This window comes from Pseudophryne corroboree, assembly GCF_028390025.1.
Source record: "Pseudophryne corroboree isolate aPseCor3 chromosome 3 unlocalized genomic scaffold, aPseCor3.hap2 SUPER_3_unloc_25, whole genome shotgun sequence".
NCBI classification, from domain to species: domain Eukaryota; kingdom Metazoa; phylum Chordata; class Amphibia; order Anura; family Myobatrachidae; genus Pseudophryne; species Pseudophryne corroboree.
In genome coordinates, this window is record NW_026967514.1 from 1,646,034 (window position 1) to 1,673,340 (window position 27,307).

General features: G+C 46.4%; 1 pseudogene; it reads left to right on the top strand.

The window, feature by feature from the left end:
- LOC134983810 (zinc finger protein 84-like) overlaps positions 1–27,068 on the top strand; it is an 84,322-nt pseudogene extending 57,254 nt beyond the window's left edge.
- The last annotated feature ends 239 nt before the right edge of the window (positions 27,069–27,307 follow it).

A 27,307-nucleotide genomic window follows, 5' to 3' on the forward strand; every position in this document is an offset into this window, starting at 1 on the left:
CCCCAACAGCAAAAGAAAATGCCACCCTATCAGATGCAGTCCCTATCGGTCGCACAAGTCCAGAAGAGGTCGGGATCCTCCTTCCTTGCCAGAGGTAAGGGCAGAGGCAAAAGAGCACCTGCTTCGGCAGGGGCCCAGGAACAAAAGTCCTCCCCAGCTTCTCCAAAACCCACAGCATGACGCCGGGACTCCCCTGAGGGAGTCCGCGCCGGTGGGCGCATGTCTTCGACTTTTCAGACAGGTCTGGGTCAGCTCAGGCCTGAATCCCTGGGTGTTAGAAATAGTTTCCCAGAGTTACAAACTGGAATTCAAAGAGGTGCCCCCGCGCCAATTTTTCAAGTCGGCCCTACCAGTTTCCACGTCGGAACGGGATGTAGTGTTAGCTGCAATTCAAACGCTGTGTATATAGCAAGTGATAATCAGGGTTCCCATGAACCAGCAGGGAAGAGGTTACTACTCAACCCTCTTTGTGGTCTCGAAACCGGACGGTTCGGTCAGACCTATATTGAATCTGAAATCCCTAAACCTGTACATAAAAAGATTAAAATTCAAAATGGAATCGCTCAGAGTGATAATAGCCAATATGGAGGAGGGGGAGTTTATGGTGTCTCTGGACATAAAGGATGCGTACCTTCATGTCCCCATATATGCCCCCCATCAGGAATACCTGAGATTCGCTGTACAGGATTGTCATTATCAGTTTCAGACGTTGCCATTTGGACTTCCACGGCCCCGAGGATTTTCACCAAGATAATGGCGGAAATGATGGTGGTCCTGCGCAAGCATGGAGTCACAATTATCCCATACTTGGACGATCTCCTGATAAAAGCGAGATCAAGGGACAAATTGCTGAGCAGTGTGGCGCTCTCTCTGAGAGTGCTCCAGCAACACGGTTGGATTCTAAATCTACCGAAGTCACAGTTGATTCCGACAACTCGACTACCGTTCCTAGGTGTGATACTGGATACGGAACAAATGAAGGTCTTCCTCCCAATAGAGAAAGCCCAGGACATCCAGAACATGGTCAGAGACCTGCTGAAACCGAAAAGGGTATTTGTTCACCAGTGCACTCGAGTTCTGGGAAAAATGGTGGCGGCCAACGAGGCCATTCCATTCGGAAGGTTCCATGCAAGGACTTTTCAATGGGACCTTCTGGACAGGTGGTCCGGGTCTCATCTACACTTACATCGAAAAATTATTCTGTACCAGGGGCCAGGGTGTCTCTCCTGTGGTGGTTGCAAAGTGCTCACCTACTGGAGGGTCGCAGATTCGGAATTCAGGATTGGATCCTGGTTACCACGGACGCGAGCCTCCGAGGATGGGGAGCAGTCACACAAGGAAGAAATTTTCAGGGACTTTGGTCAGACCAGGAGTCATGTCTACACATCAATGTGTTGGAACTCAGGGCCATATACAACGGCCTTCGACAAGCGGAGAGTCTTCTTCAAAACCTACCGGTTCTGATTCAGTCAGACAATGCCACAGCAGTGGCTCATGTGAACTGCCAAGGCGGGACAAGAAGCAGAGTCGCGATGGCGGAAGCCACCAGGATTCTTCGCTGGGCGGAAAATCACATGAGCGCTCTGTCGGCTGTCTTCATTCCGGGAGTGGACAACTGGGAAGCAGACTTCCTCAGCAGACACGATCTCCATCCAGGAGAGTGGGGACTTCATCAAGAAGTCTTTGCAGACATAATACGTCTTTGGGAAACTCCTCAAATAGACATGATGGCGTCACGCCTCAACTAAAAACTTTGGAGGTATTGTGCCAGGTCTCGGGACCCTCAGGCAGTAGCAGTAGACGCTCTGATAACACTGTGGGTGTTCAAATTGGTCTACGTGTTTCCTCCTCTTCCTCTCATCACAAAAGTGTTGAGGATCATAAGACAAAGAAGAGTACAGACGATACTCGTTGTCCCAGACTGGCCTCGAAGGGCCTGGTACTCAGATCTACAAGAGATGCTCACAGTAGATCCCTGGCCTCTTCCGCTGAGGGAAGACCTGTTGCAACAGGGGCCCTGTCTATTTCAAGACTTACCGCGGTTACGTTTGACGGCATGGCGGTTGAACCCCGAATCCTAGCAAAAAAGGGGATTCCGGAAGAGGTCATCCTTACTTTAATAAAGGCTAGGAAGGAGGTGACGGTAAAACATTATCACCGTATCTGGCGAAAGTATGTGTCTTGGTGTGAGACCAAGAAAGCACCTACGGAAGATTTTCATCTGGGTCATTTTCTCCACATTCTACAAACAGGAGTGGATATGGGCCTGAAATTAGGCTCTGTTAAGGTTCAGATTTTGGCCCTCTCGATTTTCTTTCAGAAGGAATTGGCTTCTCTTCCAGAAGTCCAGACGTTTGTAAAGGGAGTGCTGCACATCCAGCCCCCTTTTGTGCCTCCACCATGGGACCTCAACGTAGTGTTGCAGTTCCTAAAATCACACTGGTTTGAACCGCTAAACAAGGTTGAGTTGAAATTTCTTACTTGGAAGGTGGTCATGTTGTTGGCCTTGGCATCAGCAAGGCGAGTATCAGAATTGGCGGCTTTGTCACACAAAAGCCCCTACTTGATTTTTCATGTGGATCGAGCTGAATTGAGGACACGACCGCAATTTTTGCCTAAGGTGGTTTTTTCATTCCATGTGAATCAACCTATTGTGGTGCCTGTGGCTACAAGTGACCTGGAGGATTCCAGATCCCTGGACGTAGTCAGGGCCTTAAAGATTTAGGTAGCCAGGGCGGTTAGTATTAGGAAAACAGAGGCCCTGTTTGTCCTGTATGTGGCCAATAAGATTGGCGCACCTGCTTCGAAGCAGACTATTGCTCGCTGGATCTGTAATACGATTCAGCAGGCTCACTCTATGGCTGGATTGCCGGTACCAAATTCGGTTAAGGCCCATTCCACTAGGAAGGTGGGCTCTTCTTGGGCGGCTGCCCGAGGCGTCTCGGCATTACAACTTTGCTGAGCGGCGACTTGATCGGGGTCAAACACTTTTGCTAAATTCTACAAGTTTGATACCCTGGCTGATGAGGACCTAGCGTTTGCTCAGTCGGTGCTGCAGAGTCATACGCACTCTCCTGCCCGATTGGATGCTTTGGTATAAACCCCATGGTCCTTACGGAGTCCCTCTAGGATGTAAGAGAAAATAAGATTTTAAACCTACTGGTAAATCTATTTCTTGTCAAAGTCGAAAAATATCATGATTCACAATGCCTTGTACTAACCCCAATGCACATGCCCGCTGCTCGTGCACCCACTACCCCGTGCGTACGCATCCCCTCAGGTTACGCAAGGGACGCTCCGACGTCTCCTGCGAATTGAGATGTGTATTTACGGCGGAGTTTGTGAGCGTCTAGCGAGCGACTCGATCGCTACATATTTAACCAATATATTGTGTTTTGTAGATAATATTCCCCTTAATAATGTCTGCGAGTATATATAGTGTAAATGCTTCGTGGACATGGGGATTCCTCTTTGCATAATACGAAGGGTCAGACAAAGGTTGAACGATGGTGTTTAGTATCAATCTGCAGAGTATTTTATTAGAAACATTCCGGTGTTGGTTAGGAAGAGATTGTTTGCTCCTGCGTATAGTTATGTATAAAAGTAGTTTACAGACATTTACTGTATGTACAGTTCATTATCCATGCGGCGGGAATCCTGAGGATACCTCCCACCTGAGCAGTTTGAAATAGTCCACCTGTTCGAATCCACCTATGACCTTTTGTTATAATGCAGAGACACATTCCTGTGTCCAATGGACAATGAGATTGTAGGGACCATTGTAATGTGCTGTAGGGTGTGTATATAAAGGCCACTGTTCCCTGACCGGCCAGTACTCTCTCTCATCAACGATCATCTGCTTGATATCGGAGGTCTGGGTCCGGGTTGCGCAAGCGAGTATTCCCACGTATGGTATGTTCTCTGTAGCCACTTTGTTACCTTTTGTGTATGCCATTCATTCTCACTCTGTGTACTTGTGTTTACGATCGTTCGCTATTGTTTATATTTGTTTCATGTTGTTCTGTTTAGTTATTAATGTTAGGTCTGTAGTGTATAAGCTGTAACTGTTTTTCTCTGACGTCCTAGAGGATGCTGGGAACTTTGAAAGGACCATGGGGAATAGCGGCTCCGCAGGAGACTGGGCACAACTAAAAGAAAGCTTTTAGACTACCTGGTGTGCACTGGCTCCTCCCACTATGACCCTCCTCCAAGCCTCAGTTAGATTTTTGTGCCCGGCCGAGCTGGATGCACACATGGGGCTCTCCTGAGCTCCTAGAAAGAAAGTATATTTTAGGTTTTTTATTTTACAGTGAGACCTGCTGGCAACAGGCTCACTGCAACGAGGGACTAAGGGGAGAAGAAGCGAACCTACCTGCTTGCAGCTAGCTTGGGCTTCTTAGGCTACTGGACACCATTAGCTCCAGAGGGATCGACCGCAGGACCCGTCCTTGATGTTCGGTCCCGGAACCGCGCCGCCGTCCTCCTTACAGAGCCAGAAGCAAGAAGAGGTCCGGAAAATCGGCGGCAGAAGACTTCAGTCTTCACCAAGGTAGCCAAAGTAGCCATTGCTCCTCATGCACACCTCACACTCCGGTCACTGGTGGGTGCAGGGCGCTGGGGGGGGGGGCGCCCTGAGCAGCAATAAAAACACCTTGGCTGGCTAAATAATCACAATATATAGCCCCAGAGGCTATATATGTGATAATTACCCCTGCCAGAATCCATAAAAAAGCGGGAGAAAAGTCTGCCGAAAAAGGGGCGGAGCTATCTCCCTCAGCACACTGGCGCCATTTCTCCCTCACAGCTCCGCTGGAAGGAAGCTCCCTGGCTCTCCCCTGCAGTCTGCACTACAGAAGGGTAAAAAAGATAGGGGGGGCACTAAATTTAGGCGCAGTATAAAGATTATAGCAGCTATAGGGGATATAATTCAGTTAGTCCCTGTATTATATAGCGCTCTGGTGTGTGCTGGCATACTCTCTCTCTGTCTCCCCAAAGGGCTTTGTGAGGTCCTGTCCTCTGTTAGAGCATTCCCTGTGTGTGTACGGTGTGTCGGTACGGCTGTGTCGACATGTTTGATGAGGAACATGTGGAGGCGGAGCAGTTGCCTATAAATGTGATGTCACCCCCTGCGGGGCAGACACCTGAGTGGATGGACTTATGGAAGGAATTACGTGCAAGTGTAGACTCCTTACATAAAAAATTTGACGACATGCCAAATGCGGGACAGCCGGCTTCTCAGCTCGTGCCTGCCCAGGCGTCTCAAAGGCCATCAGGGGCTCTAAAGCGCCCGCTACCTCAGATGGCAGACACAGATGTCGACACGGATACTGATACCAGTGTCGACGATGAGGAGTCAAATTTAATGTCCACTAGGGCCATTCATTGCATGATTGAGGCAATGAAAGAGGTATTACACATTTCTGATATAAACCCAGGTACCACAAAAAAGGGTATTATGTTTCGGGAGAAAAAACTACCAATAGTTTTTCCCCCATCTGAAGAATTAAATGAAATGTAAAGAAGCGTGGGCTTCCCCCGATAAAAAATTGGTAATTTCTAAAAAGTTACTAATGGCGTACCCTTTCCCGCCAGAGGATAGGTCACATTGGGAAACACCCCCTAGGGTGGATAAAGCGCTCACACGTTTGTCAAAAAAGGTGGCACTATCATCTCCGGATACGGCCGCCCTAAAGGAGCCTGCTGATAGAAAGCAGGAGGCGATCCTGAAGTCTGTATATACACACTCAGGCATTATACTTAGACCAGCTATTGCTTCGGCATGGATGTGCAGCGCTGCAGCTGCGTGGTCAGATTCCCTGTCGGAAAATATTGACACCCTAGACAGGGACACTATTCTGCTAACCATAGAGCATATAGTCTTATACATGAGAGATGCACAGAGGGAGATCTGCCGGCTGGCATCTAAGATAAGTGCATTGTCCATTTCTGCTAGGAGAGACTTATGGACTCGGCAGTGGACAGGGGATGCAGATTCGAAAAGGCACATAGAAGTTTTTCCTTATAAGGGTGAGGAGTTATTCGGGGATGGTCTCTCAGACCTAGTTTCCACAGCAACAGCTGGGAAGTCAGCTTTTTTGCCCCATGTTCCCTCACAGCCTAAGAAAGCGCCGTTTTATCAGGTACAGTCCTTTCGACCCCAGAAAAACTGGCGGGGAAAAGGCGGGTAGGGGAAAAAGGCTGCAACAAACAGCAGGTTCCCTGGAACAAAAGTCCTCCCCCGCTTCTACCAAGTCCGCCGCATGACGGTGGGGCTTCACAGGCGGAGCCAGGTACGGTGGGGGGCCGCCTCAAAAATTTCAGCGATCAGTGGGCTCGCTCACAGGTGGATCCCTGGATCCTCCAAGTAGTATCTCAGGGGTACAAGCTGGAATTCGAGGCGCCTCCCCCCTGCCGTTTCCACAAATCTGCCTTGCCGATTACTCCCTCAGGCAGGGAGGCTGTGCTAGCGGCAATTCACAAGCTGTATTCCCAGCAGGTGATAGTCAAGGTGCCCCTACTTCAACAAGGACGGGGTTACTATTCCACACTGTTTGTGGTACCGAAACCGGACGGTTCGGTGAGACCCATTTTAAATTTGAAATCCTTGAACACATACATAAAAAAAATTCAAGTTCAAGATGGAATCGCTCAGGGCGGTTATTGCAAGCCTGGACGTGGGGGATTACATGGTATCTCTGGACATCAAGGATGCTTACCTGCATGTCCCCATTTACCATCCTCCACCAGGAGTACCTCAGATTTGTGGTACAGGATTGCCATTACCAATTCCAGACGCTGCTGTTTGGACTGTCCATGGCACCGAGGGTGTTTACCAAGGTAATGGCAGAAATGATGATACTCCTTCGAAAAAAGGGAGTTTTAATTATCCCGTACTTGGACGATCTCCTTATAAAGGCGAGGTCCAAGGAGCAGTTGTTGGTCAGGGTAGCACTACCTCGGGAAGTGCTATAACAGCACGGATGGATTCTAAACATTCCAAAGTCACAGCTGGTTCCTACCACACGCCTACTGTTCTTGGGGATGGTTCTGGACACAGAACAGAAAAAAGTGTTTCTCCCGATGGAGAAGGACAAGGAGCTGTCATCTCTAGTCAAAGTCCTCCTGAAACCAAAACAGGTATCGGTGCATCACTGCACACGAGTCCTGGGAAAAATGGTAGCTTCCTACGAAGCAATTCCATTCGGCAGGTTCCATGCAAGAACCTTTCAGTGGGACCTCTTGGACCAGTGATCAGGATCGCATCTTCAGATGCATCGGCTGATAACCCTGTCTCCAAGGACTAGGGTATCTCTGCTGTGGTGGCTGCAGACGGCTCATCTTATAGAGGGCCGCAGATTCGGCATACAGGACTGGGTCCTGGTGACCACGGATGCCAGCCTACGAGGCTGGGGGCCAGTCACACAGGGAAGAAATTTCCAAGGACTTTGGTCAAGTCAGGAGTCGTCCCTACACATAAATATTCTGGAACTGAGGGCCATTTATAATGCCCTAAGTCAGGCAAGGCCCCTGCTTCAAAACCAGCCGGTTCTGTTCCAATCAGACAACATCACGGCAGTCGCCCATGTAAACCGACAGGGCGGCACAAGAAGCAGGATGGCGATGGCAGAAGCCACAAAGATTCTCAGATGGGCGGAAAATCACGTCTTAGCACTGTCAGCAGTGTTCATTCTGGGAGTGGACAAATGGGAAGCAGACTTTCTCAGCAGACACGACCTACACCCGGGAGAGTGGGGACTTCATCCAGAAGTCTTCCAACTGATGGTAAACCATTGGGAAAGGCCACAGGTGGACATGATGGCGTCTCGCCTAAACAAAAAACTAGAGAGATATTGCGCAAGGTCAAGGAACCCTCAGGCAATAGCTGTGGACGCCCTAGTGACACCGTGGGTGTACCAGTCGGTTTATGTGTTCCCTCCTCTGCCTCTCATACCAAAGGTACTGAGAATAATAAGAAGACGAGGAGTAAGAACGATACTCGTGGTTCCGGATTGGCCAAGAAGAGCTTGGTACCCAGAACTTCAAGAAATGATATCAGAGGACCCATGGCCTCTACCGCTCAGACAGGATCTGCTACAGCAGGGGCCCTGTCTGTTCCAAGACTTACCGCGGCTGCGTTTGACGGCATGGCGGTTGAATACCGGATCCTAAAGGAAAAGGGCATTCCGGATGAAGTCATTCCTACGCTGATAAAAGCCAGGAAAGAAGTAACTGCAAACAATTATCACCGTATTTGGCGAAAATATGTTGCGTGGTGTAAGGCCAGGAAGGCCCCAACAGAGGAATTTCACCTGGGTCGATTTCTGCACTTCCTAAGTAAGCTAAGCAGATCCAAAGCCCCTTCTATACCTACTGGGAACATCCCTGCCAGAACCGCGGAATCGGGGAGCACCTCCCGGAGCTCCCGCGGATTGCGGCCTGCAGGCACCCATTAGACCGGGGCCTCAATTTACACCTCAGGCCTTCCGGGACCGGAGTGGCTGTGCCGCGGATCGCCCCACTGTCTCTGAGAGACGGAACTGACCTGAGGTGGACACTGAAGAGCGGCGGCTGTGCTCGCGATCCGGCCGGCCAGGGCCGTCGGCGGTGGACCGGAACTGTGCGGCGCCCGGCAGACATACGGGAGGAGAGCCTCGCTCCAGGCTTGGAGCTTAGACCCGCACTCACCTTGACGACGCACGCTGCCCGCGGACCTCCGGAGGCGGATCGCACACATCGTGCAGAATTACACCACCGGGCAGGGGGTCAGCGTGTCGGAGCTGCTTCTCTGGGAAGCTCACCCCGGTAAGATTGTGCAAGAGCGTTGCTTCAGCACCCTAGTACCCACACGGGTCTGGGACTCAGGGTCGACACACTTTAGGTCGACACCAATTGGTCGACACACATTAGGTCGACAGGGTCAAAAGGTCGATAGGGTCAAAAGGTCGACATGGAAAAAGGTCGACGTGGAAAAAGGTCGACATGAGTTTTTTATGTTTTTTTGGTGTCGTTTTCTTCGTAGAGTGACCGGGAACCCGAATTAGTGCACCGCGTCCCCTCGCATGGCTCGCTTCGCTCGCCATGCTTCGGGCATGGTGCCTTCGCTCGGCACACTTTACCGTTCCAATCGTAGTCCACGTGGATCGTTAAGTATGAAAAGGTTCAAAAAAAGAAAAAAATCGTGAAAAAACTCATGTCGACCTTTTTCCATGTCGACCTTGTTCCTGTCGACCTTTTGACCCTGTCGACCTAATGTGTGTCGACCAATTGGCGTCGACCTAAAGTGTGTCGACCTTTGTGCTGTCGACCTGGAGTCCGGATACCTACCCACACATAGCTACTGGCCCCAGCGGACCCTGGTGACTCACGGGCTCCTAAATATAAAACGTATTTACGGGACTGCAATACTTCACCCAGCTCCGGGTGCTGTTAATCAACCCCCCAGCTGCTTCCGACTAGAGCCGGCCATCTTGTTGACATAACCTATACCTCCCCTCGAGAGGCCGCTGCACTCATAAGTCGCAACTCCACGCATAAATATGTGAAACCTCAGATAGTTGCTCGGCTGATGTGACTGCTGGCCTGATGTTTCCTTAGAGCCATGTGGGGGGGCTACTGCACGGCGACGGCCCAAATAATTCTACATCACCTGGGATAAGTAAATGTGACACATCATACCACCTTTCTTTCTAATCCGATGTCATGGTGAGAGGCAAGAAGAAAAATAAGGCGAAGACCAGGCCAGATGAGACTCCAAACTCGACGGCCCGCCGTTCCTCAGATCTACGTCAATTCTTGACTACACCCATAACAAGCCCAACCTCTACCCACGCCCTCCCGGACTCTCCAATCATTAATACGCAAACGGAAGTCATGTCGACTCCTTCGACCCCACAACCGCCACTGTCCGCATCCTTGACAACTGATATTGGTGAGATACTTTCACATGTTAAGTCACTTCCTACGAAACAGGATTTCTCAGCTTTAGAGACCCGTTTACTGTCTACCATCAAACGGGAAGTGACCGCGCTGCAACAAGATATGTCGCAGATAGCGACCCGTGTCGATGTCTTGGAACGCCATGAGACAGCTAGCTTATCCTCTTTAATTGGTTTTCAGGAGGTGATTTCCCAACAGAGGAGAGATATAGCCTTCCTTAAGTCAAGAGTCGAAGATTTGGATAATCGTGGGAGGCGGAAAAATATCAGGGTTAGGGGGCTCTCGGAAAGTATCCAACAGGCTGATCTGGCGAATGCGCTGACAAAGATATTTGGAGAGCTTATCGACTTGGATTTGAGTGAGGACATTATGATTGACAGAGCGCACCGGGCTCTCCGACCTCGGAGTATACCATCGGACAGGCCCAGAGATGTGATTTGTAGGCTCCATTACTATGCGCAAAAGGAAGAGATAATGAGAAAGGCCCGTCAACTGGATAACATAGATTTCCAAGGCGATAAGGTTCAGTTGTTCCCAGACCTGGCGTGGTCAACACTACAACAACGCAGAACCCTGAAACCCCTTACAGATTCCCTTCGGAAACTTCAGCTAAAGTACAGATGGGTTTTCCCTTTTTCTCTTCAGGTCTCCCACAATGGCAAGATAGCAATGCTCTCCAAACCACCTGATCTACCGGCCTTTTTCGCAACTCTGGGCGTCCCACCAATCCAATTACCTGAGTGGGACTCTTACCATCACCAGCCCACTATACCAATCATGACTCCTCCAGATGACGCGTGGCAACAAGTACGATCCCAGCGTGGACGGGAGACTCCGCCTACAAGTTCACGTTCTTCAAAGCCTCCATGAGTAGGACACCTTACCTGCATTGAGATGATAGTTCCTATATCTACTGACACATCTGTCGTTCTTTAAATACGTGATATACCATGTTTCTAAAATGCGCGGCCTGAAATGTTTAATGTTTAAAGTTCCTTCAGTTAGGTGGTTTCTTTCTTTTCACCATTGCTACTGCAATGGAAACGTGTTCAGATTACTTCTTATAGGTTCTTTGTCACGTTTTCTCGCAACATTTAGCTCTCACGGTTTAGTGTTTTGAATGATGCTTGTAATTTTCCCTAGGTGATTATTATTATTGTCTATTCGTATTTGTGTTTCTCTTTTTTTCTTCCTTAAAGAATACATTTGTGATTCAAGGGCGGTCGCTGCCCTTGGCCCCCCCGTAAGACCCCCACCATGCTGCATCCCCTTTTCTCCAGGGTTGGGAGTCGGCGGTCTACCGCTTCCACCCCATTTGCAGCATTTTTCATTTTCATGATGTTACTCACAAAGTTTAATACTAATGCATCTCGCAATGTATCTTTCCACATTGCTTCTCTTTTCTCCACTTTTCACGGTTTCCTTTCCAAACTAACAAACGTTCTTAATACCCTTACCTATTCCCTCTGTATCCCTGTGGTAGGAAGGTTTATTGTCAATGTGATACAACTTCAATCACAATGGGTCCAGACACAATACGGGTAACTACCCTTAATGTAAAGGGCCTGAATATTCCTGAAAAAAGATCTAAACTCCTTAAGTGGCTCAGAGACGAGAGATTGGATGTTGCCCTGCTGCAAGAAACACACTTTAGGATTGGTTGCGTCCCATCACTTAAAAGTCACTATTACCCCCATGTTTTCATGGCTAACAATCCCAATGGGAAGACGTTGGGTGTAGCTATTCTCTTGGCCCGTCACTTACCTGTCCTAAATGTTTCCTCCCATAGACTGGTAGAGGGTAGGGGTTTGTTGGTTAAGTGTGAAATTCATGGCCAACGCTTTTCCTTTTTAAATGTTTACGCTCCCAACTCTAAACAACCCTCTTTCTTGACTTCGGTGTTGGAAACTGCTGAGCCTCTTCTTGAGGGAGTGGTGGTGATGGGAGGAGATTTAAATTGGACGCTTGATCCCCTTCATGACACCTCTAGGAAGATTGCCCTCCGACCAGAGAAGGAGTATAGGAGAGTGCGACGTGCCCTGCTCGACCACCAGCTGATTGACTCATGGAGACTGACACATCCCTCTGAGGTAGATTTTTCTTTTTATTCACATCCCCATCAAACATATTCCAGAATCGACTATCTATTTCTAAGTCATCGCCACCTACATTTGATTTCAGAATCCTCGATAGGACAAATTGTCTGGTCAGACCATGCCCCGGTTAATCTTACTATTCGTCTCCCATCATATACGAGACGTCAATGGTTATGGCGTTTTAATGATACTCTGTTGCAAGACGTAGTATGTCGTTCGCAACTGGAATTGGCCCTAGACTCCTATATTGACACTAACGACATGGAGGATATCTCTAAAATCTCAGTATGGGAGGCACACAAATGTGTCCTGCGGGGGGGGTGTATCCAACTAGGCTCAGTACGTAAAAAACAGAGGGAAAAACTTCGAGAAGACTTGCTATCCAAGATAAAATCTCTAGAACTCCTTCATAAAAAATCTCAAACTCCCCAACACTACTATGACCTTGAGGTCGCCCGAGCCGACTTGAATAAATTGCTCTCTGACAGGGTTAAATTTTCCTATAGGAAGTGCCGCAGCAGATATTACCAATGGGGCAATAAACCGGGGACATTGTTAGCTAAGGCCCTCCGCGAGCAACGTGCACTCACCTTTATTCACCTAATTAAGGATAACAAGGGTCGCCCCCAACATGAGACTATTAAAATTGCTAAAGCCTTTCAGGAATACTATTCCACATTATATAACCTTTCGGGGCCATCTGGGCGGGCAGATAAGATATCCCATCAGGCAGCCATATCTTCTTATTTGAGATCCCTAGACTTCCCGACATTGTCCAAGGCAGATGCCGATGACCTGGACGTGCCCTTTTCGGCAGAGGAGGTCATGAAAGCTATTGATTCCTCGCCCAATGGTAAAAGCCCAGGCCCAGATGGATTTACTATTGCCTATTACAAGGCTTTCAGGGAGAGGCTAGTGCCTCTCCTTGTGAGAGCCTTCAACACTATCTCTGATACGTCCCATTTCTCCTCTCAGTCCCTCGAAGCACACATTACAGTGCTACCCAAAGAGGGCAAAGATCCCAGTCTTTGTGCTAGTTACCGACCGATTTCGCTGCTGAATATTGATATAAAACTTTTTGCTAAATTAGTAGCTAACCGTCTTAAGCATCTGTTGCCGGCGTTGATTCATGGAGACCAGACGGGTTTTGTTTTGGGCCGTGAAGCCAGGGATAACACATCCAAAGTACTAAATATGATACACTACGCTAACCAGTCCGCGTCCCCCTCGATCCTGTTATCCACTGATGCAGAAAAGGCATTTGATAGGGTGGGCTGGGATTTTTTGTTTGGTATTTTGAAACACCTGGGGCTGGGCAACGCATGTCTTCATAGGATCCTATCACTATACACTACCCCATCTGCTAGAATAAAGATCAATGGCTCCTTATCAGATTCCTTCACTATCTCGAATGGCACAAGACAGGGCTGTCCACTATCCCCATTACTTTTTGTTTTGTGCATGGAAGCTTTAGCTAGAAGTATACGGGCAAACCAAAATATTTCTGGTCTGCTGGTGAGAGGGAGGGAATATAAATTGGCCCTCTATGCAGATGATTTATTAGCTTTGATTTCGAACCCGGTTACCTCGCTCCCTAACCTGATGATGGAATTTGATAGGTTCGGAGCCCTTTCTAATTTCAAGATTAATTACTCCAAATCTATAGCACTACATTTGACTACCTCCCCTACTGTGGTAACGGGCTTGAAGTGCTCGTTCCCCTTCACTTGGCATGACCATAAGTTGAAATACTTAGGGGTTATATTATCTAATGACATGTCCAAATGTTTTTCCCTAAATTTTGACCCCTTGTTGAAAAAACTCTGCATAGATTTTCAAAAATGGAGGAAATTGCGACTATCCTGGTTTGGTAGAATTTAACGTAGTTAAAATGAATGCCTTACCTAGGATATTGTTTTTTCTCCAAACCCTCCCCATATACATTTCCCCCCCAATGGTTTAGGGACATCCAAGGTCTTATTCGAGCTTTTGTCTGGGGTAGCAATACACCTAGATTTAAGCACGATATATTATTTCGGAGAAAACATCAGGGAGGACAACAACTTCCACACATCCCCAGTTATTATCATGCAATACACCTGAATAGAGTCCTGGAATGGACACGGGCAAAAGACTGTAGACAATGGGTGCTCCTAGAGGAAGGCTGCCTCCCACACTATATAGAAATCACGCCATGGCTACCAGTCCTCCCAAAGGTGTCCCATCCCACAGTATCCCCCACACTTAAAGTGTGGAGCTCACTTAGGTTGAGAGGTCACATATCTTCCAAATGGTCACCATTGACTTCTTTCATCTCTAATTCTGAGTTTACTCCGGGTCTCCAAGGAACGGCCTTCGCCTCATGGGCAGAGAAGGGGCTTTTCAGGGTCGGTCAGCTGGTGAGTTCGAGTAGGGTACGTTCGTTTTCAGATATTCAATCCCTCTGGACAATAACGAAATCTGATTTTTGGAAATTCTCCAGGTTCATCACTTTGTAACATCCTCCAAACATCTCTCTGATATGACCAGAGAACTCACCGCTTTTGAAAAGATGTGCGTTTCCCCTCAAGCTCCCACACACACCATTTCCCAGATTTATGTGATCATTATAGAGGACCTCTTTCCTCAACCCCCTACTTTCATGAGTGCCTGGGAGAAAGTAATGCCGATGCTGGCTTCACAATCTAATTGGGAATTGATATTTCGCAACACCCAGGCAAGTGCGCTATGTTTGTCGACAATGGAAACTCTTTATAAACTGATTTATAGGTGGTACAGGACTCCTTTGGCGCTTAATAAGATGTTTCCGACCCTTTCAGGCCTTTGCTGGCGATGTAGAGGAGCCCCAGGAAGCTTTCTGCATATATGGTGGGAATGTCCTCTCATAATGCACTTTTGGAGGGAAGTTTTTAAATGCTCAGAATTGATACTAGGAGGTACCGTCCCCAGAGACCCGGAGTTTTGGCTCCTCAACCTCACTCCCAGAGGTTCATATTCCTATAAGGGTTCACTATTACGCCATCTTAATAATGCAGCCAAAGCCGTCATACCAATCCTATGGAGATCATCCTCATCTTCTTCAATTAAACAATGGTTCAATAAGATTGATTATTTTCTAGACATGGAGGATCTAGTTTCCTTCTCATTGGGAAGATCAGTAGACTTCACAGCCACTTGGTTCCCATGGTATGAGTTTAAGGAATCATCCGTATATAGGACATACATATCAACCTAAACTATATACTTAAAGGAGTGATCCCGAAATCCTCCCGTCTCATCTCTCATCTCAGGCCCCTAGACGATTACGCTCCTTGCCTTTCTTATTCTAGGACTCATTTATGTTTTTTACGTTTTTAAACAATTACCTCTATTCTAAACATACGACTTGCTACCTTCCTTCCCCCTCCCCCCCTCTCTCTCCACCTCTTCCTTCTTTTCCCCCCCTTTTTTTTTCTTACATTAACCTCTTATGCTACGCTGTTTTACCATATGGTTATTTCTATGTTTGTTTGAGACTAAAAATAGACAATGTTTTCATGTATGTTAGAGGACTTAATTGTGATTGATTGCTGTTTGATTGGCAAGGATTTTGTCTTCTAAGGTCATTCTTTTGTTGTTTAACCTGTATAACCATTGTTGCAATAAAAAACAGTTTACGTAAAAAAAAAAAAGAGAGGGGGGGCACTAAATTTAGGCGCAGTATACATAATGTAAGCAGCTATAAGGGAAAAAACACTCAGTTATAGTGGGATCCCTATGTTATATAGCACTCTGGTGTGTGCTGGCATACTCTCTCTCTGTCTCCCCAAAGGGCTTTGTGGGGTCCTGTCCTCAGTCAGAGCATTCCCTGTGTGTGTGCGGTGTGTCGATACGGCTGTGTCGACATGTTTGATGAGGAGGCTTATGTGGAGGCGGAGCAGATGCCGATAAATGTGATGTCACCCCCTGCGGGGCCGACACCTGAGTGGATGGACTTGTGGAAGGAATTACGTGAAAGTGTTAACTCCTTACATAAAAGGTTTGACGACATACCAAATATGGGACAGCCGGCTTCTCAGCTCGTGCCTGCCCAGCCGTCTCAAAGGCCATCAGGGGCTCTGAAACGCCCGCTACCTCAGATGGCAGACACAGATGTCGACACGGATACTGATACCAGTGTCGACGATGAGGAGACAAATGTAATGTCCAATAGGGCCACTCGTTACATGATTGAGGCAATGAAAAATGTGTTGCACATTTCTGATCTTACCCCGGGTACCACAAAAAGGGGTATTATGTTTGGGGAGAAAAAACTACCAGTAGTTTTTCCCCCAGCTGAGTAATTAAATGAAGTGTGTGAAGAAGCATGGGCTTCCCCCGATAAGAAACTGGTAATTTCTAAAAGGTTACTAATGACGTACCCTTTCCCGCCAGAGGATAGGTCACGTTGGGAAACACCCCCTAGGGTGGATAAAGCGCTCACACGCTTGTCAAAAAAGGTGGTATTACCGTCTCCGGATACGGCCGCCCTAAAGGAACCTGCTGATAGAAAGCAGGAGGCTATCCTGAAGTTTGTGTATACACACTCAGGCATTATACTGAGACCAGCTATTGCTTCAGCATGGATGTGCAGTGCTGCAGCTGCATGGTCAGATTCCCTGTCGGGAAATATTGATACCCTAGACAGGGACACTATATTGCTAACCATAGAGCATATTAAAGACGCAGTCTTATACATGAGAGATGCACAGAGGGATATTTGCCGGCTGGCATCTAAAATAAGTGCAATGTCCATTTCTGCCAGGAGAGGGTTATGGACTCGGCAGTGGACAGGGGATGCAGATTCTAAAAGGCACATGGAAGTTTTGCCTTATAAGGGTGAGGAGTTGTTCGGGGATGGTCTCTCAGACCTCGTTTCCACAGCAACAGCTGGGAAGTCAACGTTTTTGCTCCATGTTCCCTCTCAGCCAAAGAAAGCACCGTATTATCAGGTACAGAAAAGGTGCGTCCTTTCTGCCCAGAGGCAGAGGTAGGGGAAAAAAGCTGCAGCATACAGCCAGTTCCCAGGAGCAAAAGTCCTCCCCCGCTTCCTCCAAGTCCACCGCATGACGGTGGGGCTCCACAGGCGGAGCCAGGTACGGTGGGGGGCCGACTCAAAAATGTCAGCGATCTGCGGGCTCGCTCACAGGTGGATCCCCCCCGCCGTTTCCTCAAATCTGCCTTGCCGACAACTCCCTCAGGCAGGGAGGCTGTGCTAGAGGCAATTCACAAGCTGTATTCTCAGCAGGTGATAATCAAGGTACCCCTACTTCAACAAGGATGGGGTTACTATTCCACACTGTTTGTGGTACCGAAACCGGACGGTTCGGTGAGACCCATTTTAAATTTAAAATCCTTGGGCACATATATAAAAAAATTCAAGTTCAAGATGGAATCGCTCAGGGCGGTTATTGCAAGCCTGGATGTGGGGGATTACATGGTATCTCTGGACATCAAGGATGCTTACCTGCATGTCCCCATTTACCATCCTCACCAGGAGTACCTCAGATTTGTGGTACAGGACTGTCATTACCAATTCCAGACGCTGCCGTTCGGTCTCTCCACAGCACCGAGGGTATTTACCAAGGTAATGGCCGAAATTATGATACTCCTTCGAAAAAAGGGAGTTTTAATTATCCCGTACTTGGACGATCTCCTGATAAATCGAGGTCCAAGGTGCAGTTGTTGGTCGGGGTAGCACTACCTCGGGAAGTGCTACAACAGCACGGTTGGATTCTAAACATTCCAAAGTCACAGCTGGTTCCTACCACACGCCTACTGTTCTTGGGGATAGTTCTGGACACAGACCAGAAAAAAGTGTTTCTCCCGGAGGAGAAAGCCAAGGAGCTGTCATCTCTAGTCAGAGGCCTCCTAAAACCAAAACAGGTGTCGGTGCATCACTGCACGCGAGTCCTGGGAAAAATGGTAGCTTCATACGAAGCAATTCCATTCGGCAGGTTCCATGCAAGAACGTTTCAGTGGGACCTGTTGGACAAGTGGTCCGGATCGCATCTTCAGATGCATCGGCTGATAACCCTGTCTCCGAGGACCAGGGTGTCTCTATTATGTTGGCTGCAGAGTGCTCATCTTCAAGAGGGCCGCAGATTCGGCATACAGGACTGGGTCCTGGTGACCACGGATGCCAGCCTTCGAGGCTGGGGGGCAGTCACACAGGGAAGAAACTTCCAGGGACTATGGTCAAACCAGGAGATCTCCCTACACATAAATGTTCTGGAGCTGAGGGCCATTTGCAATGCCCTAAGTCAAGCAAGACCACTGCTTCAAAACCAGCCGGTACTGATTCAGTCAGACAACATCACGGCGGTCACCCATGTAAACCGACAGGGCGGCACAAGAAGCAGGATGGCGATGGCAGAAGCCACAAAGATTCTCAGATGAGCGGAAAATCACGTGTTAGCACTGTCAGCAGTGTTCATTCCGGGAGTGGACAACTGGGAAGCAGACTTCCTCAGCAGGCACGACCTCCACCCGGGAGAGTGGGGACTTCATCCAGAAGTTTTCCAAATGATTGTAAACCGTTGGGAAAGGCCACAGGTAGACATGATGGCGTCCCGCCTAAACAAAAAGCTAAAAAGATATTGCGCCAGGTCAAGGGACCCTCAGGCGATAGCTGTGGACGCTCTAGTGACACCGTGAGTGTACCAGTCGGTTTATGTGTTCCCTCCTCTACCTCTCATACCCAGGGTACTGAGAATAATAAGAAGACGAGGAGTAAGGACTATACTTGTGGTTCCGGATTGGCCAAGAAGAGCTTGGTATCCGAAACTTCAAGAAATGATCTCAGAGGACCCATGGCCTCTGCCGCTCAGACAGGACCTGCTGCAGCAGGGGCCCTGTCTGTTCCAAGACTTACCGCGTCTGCGTTTGACGGCATGGCGGTTGAACACCGGATCCTAAAAGAAAAGGGCATTACGGAGGAAGTCATTCCTACGCTGATTAAAGCCAGGAAAGATGTCACTGCAAAACATTATCACCGCATATGGTGGAAATATGTTGCTTGGTGTGAGGCCAGGAAGGCCCCAACAGAGGAATTTCAGCTGGGTCGATTTCTGCACTTTCTACAGTCAGGAGTGACTATGGGCCTAAAATGGGTTTCATTAAGGTCCAGATCTCGGCTCTGTCGATTTTCTTTCAGAAAGAACTGGCTTCACTGCCTGAAGTTCAGTCATTTGTTAAAGGAGTGCTGCGTATTCAGCCCCCTTTTGTGCCTCCAGTGGCACCTTGGGATCTCAACGTGGTGTTGGGTTTCCTAAAGTCACATTGGTTTGAGCCACTAAAAACCGTGGATTTGAAATATCTCACGTGGAAAGTGGTCATGCTGTTGGCCTTGGCTTCGGCCAGGCGTGTGTCAGAATTGGCGGCTTTGTCATGTAGAAGCCCTTATCTGATTTTCCATATGGATAGGGCAGAATTGAGGACTCGTCCTCAGTTTCTCCCTAAGGTGATATCTGCTTTTCATTTGAACCAACCTAATGTGGTGCCTGCGGCTACTAGGGACTTGGAGTATTCCAAGTTACTGGACGTAGTCAGGGCCTTGAAAATCTATGTTTCCAGGATGGCTGGAGTCAGGAAAACTGACTCACTGTTTATTCTGTATGCACCCAACAAGCTGGGTACTCCTGCTTCAAAACAGACTATTGCTCGCTGGATCTGTAGCACAATTCAGCTTGCGCATTCTGCGGCTGGACTGCCGCATCCTAAATCTGTAAAAGCCCATTCCACGAGGAAGGTGGGCTCTTCTTGGGCGGCTGCCCGAGGGGTCTCGGCTTTACAACTTTGCCGAGCTGCTACTTGGTCAGGGTCTAACACTTTTGCAAAATTCTACAAATTTGATACCCTGGCTAAGGAGGACCTTGAGTTCTCTCATTCGGTGCTGTAGTGTCATCCGCACTCTCCCACCCGTTTGGGAGCTTTGGTATAATCATGGTCCTTACGAAGTCCCAGCATCCACTTAGGACGTCAGAGAAAATAAGATTTTACTCACCGGTAAATCTATTTCTCGTAGTCCGTAGTGGATGCTGGGCGCCCATCCCAAGTGCGGATTGTCTGCAATACTTGTATATAGTTATTGTTAACTAAAGGGTTATTGTTGAGCCATCTGTTACGAGGCTCCGTTAATATTTCATACTGTTAACTGGGTATAATATAACGAATTATACGGTGTGATTGGTGTGGCTGGTATGAGTCTTACCCGGGATTCAAAATCCTTCCTTATTGTGTCAGCTCTTCAGGGCACAGTATCCTAACTGAGGTCTGGAGGAGGGTCATAGTGGAAGGAGCCAGTGCACACCAGGTAGTCCTAAAGCTTTCTTTAGATGTGCCCAGTCTCCTGCGGAGCCGCTATACCCCATGGTCCTTACGGAGTCCCAGCATCCACTACGGACTACGAGAAATAGATTTATCGGTGAGTAAAATCTTATATTTATTACTTTATTCAGCTCTTTATACACTTAACTTTGTGTTTAATATTTCAACGATTTATCTTACATACTTTACTGTACTTAATAAAGGTTATATATTATTTATTAGTGCGCAAACAGGACAGCACTTTCTCTTCTTTGGTGTTTTTTTATAGCAATGTCCATGTCACCTCTAGTAATCCCACATGAGCATCCATGTCACCTCTAGTAATCTCACATGAGCGCCCGTGTCACCTCTAATAATCCCACATGAGCGCCCGTGTCACCTCTAGTAATCCCACATGAGCGCCCGTGTCACCTCTAGTAATCCCACATGAGCGCCCACGTCACCTCCTAGTAATCCCACATGAGCGCCCACGTCACCTCTAGCAATCCCACATGAGCGCCCACGTCACCTCTAGTAATCCCACATGAGCGCCCATGTCACCTCTAGTAATCCCAAATGAGCGTCCATGTCACCTCTAATAATCCCCCATGAGCGTCCATGTCACCTCCTAGTAATCCCCCAAGAGCATCCATGTCACCTCTAGTAATCCCACATGAGCGCCCGTGTCACCTCTAGTAATCCCACATGAGCGTCCGTGTCACCTCTAGTAATCCCACATGAGCGTCCATGTCACCTACTAGTAATCCCACATGAGCGTCCATGTCACTTCTAATAATCCCCTATGAGCGTCCATGTCACCTCTAGTAATCCCACATGAGCGTCCGTGTCACCTCTAGTAATCCCACATGAGTGCCTGTGTCACCTCTAGTAATCCCACATGAGCGCCCATGTCACCTAGTAATCCCACATGAGCGTCCATGTCACCTCCTAGTAATCCCACATGAGCGTCCATGTCACCTCTAATAATCCCACATGAGTGCCCATGTCACCTAGTAATCCCACATGAGCGTCCATGTCACCTCTAATAATCCCCATGAGCATCCATGTCACCTCTAGTAATCCCACATGAGTCCCTGTGTCACCTCTAATAATCCCACATGAGCGCCAATGTCTCCTCTAGTAATCCCAAATGATCGTCCATCTCACCTCTAATAATCCCCCATGAGTGTCCATGTCACCACCTAGTAATCCCACATGAGCGTCCATGTCACCTCTAATAATCCCACATGAGCGTCCATGTCACCTCTAGTTATCCCACATGAGCGCCCACGTCACCTCTAGTAATCCCACATGAGCGCCCACGTCACCTCTAGTAATCCCACATGAGCGTCCGTGTCACCTCTAGTAATCCCATATGAGCGTCTGTGTCACCTCTAGTAATCCCACTTGAGCGTCCAGGTCACCTCTAGTAATCCCACTTGAGCCTTCCATGTTGATCAAGATCCAGTCTAAGCATCCTAGCTTTTTTGTTTTTTTAATAAACATAAAAGCAATGATTACAGGTAAAAGAAAATGGCAGTTATAGAATTATATATTGTATCCTGTAACATCCTGGGTCTTGTCTGCTCATTTTATATATTAATGTATTTTATTTCCAGCAGATGGACCCACAAGCAGGAATATCTCAGAAGTACATCTAATGTTATCCCTGGATTGTGAAATAACAGATAATGACAGTAGACAGGATTCTCCAGGAGATAATACCATTACCCCAATTATACATCAAGCTCTATCAGCTGATCCCCCTGATCCTGGGAAATGTTCTCCTGATCACTCTATTACAGCTCTGAGATTAGATACAGAGTTTCCCTGTTCTACAGATGCCAAATGTTTTACACAGAACACAAACCGTATTACTCATCAGCCAGCTAAGGCAGGTGAGAGGCCATTTCCATGTTCTGAGTGTGGGAAATGTTTTACAAATAAATCAAATCTTGTTAGACATCAGAGAAGTCACACTGGTGAGAAGCCATTTCCATGTTCTGAGTGTGGGAAATTTTTTACAAATAAATCAAATCTTGTTACACATTAGAGAAGTCACACAGGTGAGAAGCCGTATTCCTGTTCTGAGTGTGGGAAATGTTTTGCACAGAAATCGGATCTTTTTATACATCAGAGAAGTCACACAGGTGAGAAGCCGTATTCCTGTTCTGAGTGTGGGAAATGTTTTGCATCGAAATCATATCTTGTTACACATCAGAGAAGTCACACAGGTGAGAAGCCGTATTCCTGTTCTGAGTGTATGAAATGTTTTCCACAGAAATCAGATCTTGTTACACATCAGAGAAGTCACACTGGTGAGGAGCCATTTCCATGTTCTGAGTGTGGGAAATTTTTATAAAAAAAAATCAAATCTTGTTACACATCAAAGAAGTCACACAGGTGAGAAGCCGTATTCCTGTTCTGAGTGTGGGAAATGTTTTGCATCGAAATCAAATCTTGTTACACATCAGAGAAGTCACACAGGTGAGAAGCCGTATTCCTGTTCTAACTGTTGGAAATGTTTTAGACAGAAATCAGATCTTGTTACACATCAGAGAAGTCACACAGGTGAGAAGCCATTTTCCTGTTCTGAGTGTGGGAAATGTTTCACACAGAAATCAGCCCTTGTTAAACATCAGAGAAGTCACACAGGTGAGAAGCCGTATTCCTGTTCTGAGTGTGGGAAATGTTTTACATATAAATCAGATCTTGTTAGACATCAGAGAAGTCACACTGGTGAGAAGCCATTTCCATGTTCTGAGTGTGGGAAATTTTTTACAAATAAATCAAATCTTGTTACACATCAGAGAAGTCACACAGGTGAGAAGCCGTATTCCTGTTCTGAGTGTGGGAAATGTTTTGCATCGAAATCATATCTTGTTACACATCAGAGAAGTCACACAGGTGAGAAGCCGTATTCCTGTTCTGAGTGAATGAAATGTTTTCCACAGAAATCAGATCTTGTTACACATCAGAGAAGTCACACTGGTGAGGAGCCATTTCCATGTTCTGAGTGTGGGAAATGTTTTGCATCGAAATCAAATCTTGTTACACATCAGAGAAGTCACACAGGTGAGAAGCCGTATTCCTGTTCTAACTGTTGGAAATGTTTTAGACAGAAATCAGATCTTGTTACACATCAGAGAAGTCACACAGGTGAGAAGCCGTATTCCTGTTCTGAGTGTATGAAATGTTTTCCACAGAAATCAGATCTTGTTACACATCAGAGAAGTCACACTGGTGAGGAGCCATTTCCATGTTCTGAGTGTGTGAAATGTTTTAGACAGAAATCAGGTCTTGTTACACATCAGCGGTTTCACAGGTGAGAAGCCGTTTTCATGCTGTGAGAGAAATAAATCCGCTCTTGTTGAACATATTAGACATTACCCAAGCACGGAACCATTTAAATCTTCTGGAGTATAATTATCACTGTCATGCAATGTTCCTCAAGGGTCAATCCTATCTCCTATGCTTCATGCAATATACAGTCTGGTCCATATATATTGGGACATCAACACAATTCTCATATTTTGGGCTCTATACACCACCACAATGGATTTGAAATGAAACAAACAAGATGTGCTTTAACTGCAGACTTTCCGCTTTAATTTGAGGGTATATACATCAAAATCAGGTGAATGGTGTAGGAATTAAAAGGTTTTTATATGTGCCTCCCACTTTTTAAGGGACCAAAAGTAATGGTACAAACTAAACAATCCTAAATCAAATATTGTAAATCAGTAGATCAGTGCGCTCGTCCAGTTCAACAAAAAGTACTTTACTACTTAATGTGGTCGCAGCCCGGATCAGTGTTTCGTGAATTGAGCTTTGACATATTTTCCAAGGGCGATCTGATTACCATCTCCTAGATGAAGACCTGGATACAATATCCATACTGATATGCAAATATTTATTTATCTGGTACGCATATAAATTTTGTGTGATAACTGAATTTAATCCCAGATACGGAAATATACTACGCTATATAGCGATTCTTTGTGTCTCCTAGCAGCATTTAGATCCCAGTAGTAACCTGGACTAAAGAATGGGGGACTGATATGCCATGTGTCAAGCCGTAATCCGTACGCTATAATATTCTTGCGTGTGACAAAACTAGTGATGAGCGGATTCGGTTTTACTCTGTTCTCAAAACGGCATCTTATTGGCTTACAGATGTCATGTGTTTTGGATAGCCAATAAGATTCTGTTTTGAGATCTGAGTAAAACCGAATCCGCTCATCACTAGACAAAACTGATTGAAAAATACTACACCATAGTCGCTCTCTTGTTTCTTCCTTTGTTTCCAGAATCCTTAATTAAACTTTTACTTTTTAATACTTTGTTGCAAATCCTTTTGTCAGTTACAGCCTGAAGTCTGGAAAGCATAGACATCACCAGATGCTGGGTTTCATCCCTGGTGATGCTATGCCAGGCCTCTACTGCAAATGTCTTCAGTTTCTGCTTATTCTTGGGGCATTTTCTCTTCCGTTTTGTCTTCATGAAGTGAAATGCATGCTCAATCGGATTCAGGTCAGGTGATTGACTTGGCCATTGCATAACATTCCACTTATTTGCCTTAAAAAACCGCTTTGGTTGCTTTCGCAGTATGCGTCGGGTCATTGTCCATCTGCACTGTGAAGCACCTTCCAGTGAGTTCCGAAGCATTTGACTGAATATGAGCAGATAAAATTGCCCAAAACACTTCAGCATTCATCCTGCTGCTTTTATCAGCAGTCACATTATCAATAAATACAAGGGAACCAGTTCCATTGGCATCCATACATGCCCAGGCCATGACACTACCACCACCATGCTTCACTGATGAGCTGGTAGGTTTTGGATCATGAGCAGTTCCTTTCCTTCTCCATACTCTTTTCTTCCCATCACTCTGGTACAAGTTGATATTTGTCTCATCTGTCCACAGGATGTTGTTCCAGAACTGTAAAGGCTTTTTCAGATGTTGTTTGCAAACTCTAATCTGGTCTTCCTGTTTTATTGCTCACCAATGGTTTACATCTTGTGGTGAACCCTCTATATTCACTCTTGTGAAGTCTTCTCTTGATTGTTGACTTTGACACATATACACCTATCTCCTGGAGAGTGTTCTTGATCTGGGCAACTGTTGTGATGGGTTTCGTGCTATTTAGTACACTAGTAGTGTACTAAATAGCACGAACAGCTTGTAACGTAGAGTGGCAAGTTTAATCTTTCTATGTATAATGGAGAGAAATAAAAGCTCCTCCCTAAGTTCCTGGATGCCAAATCACTGTCCTTAGTATCTCTGTACAGTTTTTTCTATTAGAGTACTAATTAGCAGGAACAGCTTATAATGTACAACACAGATTCTCTAACGCCGACGATCTACAGTACTGTGTTGCTCGAACAGTTAGTTGCGTCAGAATACACTAATTTATATTTACTGGTATGCCTATACGTGCTCATTACCGCTGTGTATTTTAGATAGTGAATGAGTCACTCCTGCAGATTTACCCCGATTTGTGTGAAACCTGTGTGTACCCTTCTGTTGAATGTTTTACAATGGATTACACAGAAAAAATAATAAAGTGAATGTCACTGGAACACAAAAAAAATTGACACTTTGGGAATCGAACCCGGTACTCAGCGTGGCAGACCGGAGCCTTCATCGCTAGCCCACAGCACTGCATGGAAGATTCTCAAGTTCATGTGTAAAAGTACTGCCAAGAGCGATTCCTCCCCATTGGTGTTTGTTTATGCCGTTAGGGGACTCGGACGCTCATTTTGTGCACTGTACATACTGTAAAGTCAATGAGCTACATTATTCCTTTCACACATTAGTTGTGTCTGCATACACAAGTGTTTTAACACGTTCATTTGCATCTGTATAAACTATACACACAGGGATTTGGCATCCAGAAACTTAGGGAGGAGCTTTTATCTCTCCCCATTATACTTAATACTACGGAATTTGGACACTCGCATATCCCTAACATCAATAGACCATACTGTATCTGTAACACGTTAATTTGCATCTGTATATGCTGTACTATTTGCACCTGTACTGTATATACTGTCATAGACTTTGACATACTGTAGCATAATGTAGAGTAATGAGATGCACCAGTAAAGTAGTTCTTACGCTGTAGTTTAGTATTGTATTTTAATGGAGACCACACGCTTGGGCATTGGTGATTTATAAAAGCGACATCTGGTGGATGATCTTAGGTATTACACTCAAAGGTAACGCCAAACGCTCTGTGTGCCTTCCTACGACTAGGTGCGCCTCCTTGCGCCCAGGTACGCTGCGTATGCCTGATCGCGACTAATGCCTCAGCCAGCCAAGATAACGGAGGACCCGTCTGTATATTTACTTCCTAAATAATACATCCCAAATGCTTAGGTCTTTTTTCTGCTGTTTATTTTGTATCTTGTGCTTTGTGTAAATGTGAATGTCTAATACCAGTTTGCACAATCTGTATTGCTGCACGACAATATGGCGGCCATTGGAACGTGTTTTCACTTCTAGTTTGCCTAACTTGTTGCAGACACTCATCTTGATCAGGAGTGCCGAGTGTTTTCTGATACAAGCTCCTGTCCATATATACCCTGTACATTACCATGTGCATTAGAGTCACCCGGGTTCCATCTGCGGTGGTTTGTTGTATGTTACATCTATATGGTGCGGATACTCCCCTGTATTTCATAATAAAAGCTTTTGTTTGCATCTAATTATTACATTAAAGCTTTTATTTTTTATTCTGTTTTATATTCCCGTCTGAGTAATTACACCATAATAAAAAGGATGGATAGGAATAAGATACCACCGGGTGCCACAAATTTAATAAATAGAATAAGATGGGTATACAATACGTCCCTTATGTAGCTGGATTCAATTTCAGATGACCAGACTTGTCTCCTCATTTATTAATATATTCACATGTGAAATATAAAACAGAAAATACCATCAT